The sequence below is a fragment of the Elephantulus edwardii genome, unplaced genomic scaffold (assembly GCF_000299155.1).
Source record: "Elephantulus edwardii isolate Elephantulus edwardi_28Jun2011 unplaced genomic scaffold, EleEdw1.0 scaffold00040, whole genome shotgun sequence".
Taxonomy (NCBI): domain Eukaryota; kingdom Metazoa; phylum Chordata; class Mammalia; order Macroscelidea; family Macroscelididae; genus Elephantulus; species Elephantulus edwardii.
In genome coordinates, this window is record NW_006399790.1 from 6277931 (window position 1) to 6278671 (window position 741).

The following is a 741-nucleotide window of genomic DNA, read 5'->3' on the forward strand; positions in this document are numbered from 1 at the left end:
AGAGAGAGAGAGAGAGAGAGAGAGAGAGAGAGAGAACAGAGAGAGAGACTGACTCTTAATTGGAGTATGTTTTTGACAAAGGGTAGAAAGACATTAATATAGAGCTAAATTTTGTAGCCATACTTGTGAACCAAGGCCATATGAATTAAGTCTTAAAGAGCTTGAGGAGGGAGAAAGCTGAAGTTGAAGGGGTCTCCACACTACTTCACAATTACCCAGTTTTTATCTTCAATGTATCAATGTTTCTCAAATTTCAAAGTGTTAAAGAATCTCCTGCAGGAGAAAGATGTACAGTCCCTTCTGTGTGATTTATAACCTTGGAGAACCCACTTGACAGTCATCTATCAATCGATTATGACTCAAAAGCAATGAGTTGGGGTTTTTTTGTTTTTTTGCTTTTTTGTTTGGGTTTTGTTTTTTTTTTTCCAAAAGAATCTCTTAGGAGGTGACAGCTGACCCTTTTGGGAATGGATGCATCTCTTGTGTCTAGAACTGTAACGCATCTTGGTAGTACCAGGTAGATGGATGCATAAAGCTTCAAAGAAAAATACCTGAAAACTTTAAGGGGGAAAAATTTTACTGTATGGAGCAATTAAATTGTGGCAGAAGTCAATGTTAGAGGACAGTCTTCTAAAACAATCTTCTATTGAAGATACACTAGTGTTTTGTCAGCCTAAACTTTTATCCTAAAAAATACTGTCTCTGGAAAAGGCAGGAAAAAAATGCAGCAAGCAGCATTGG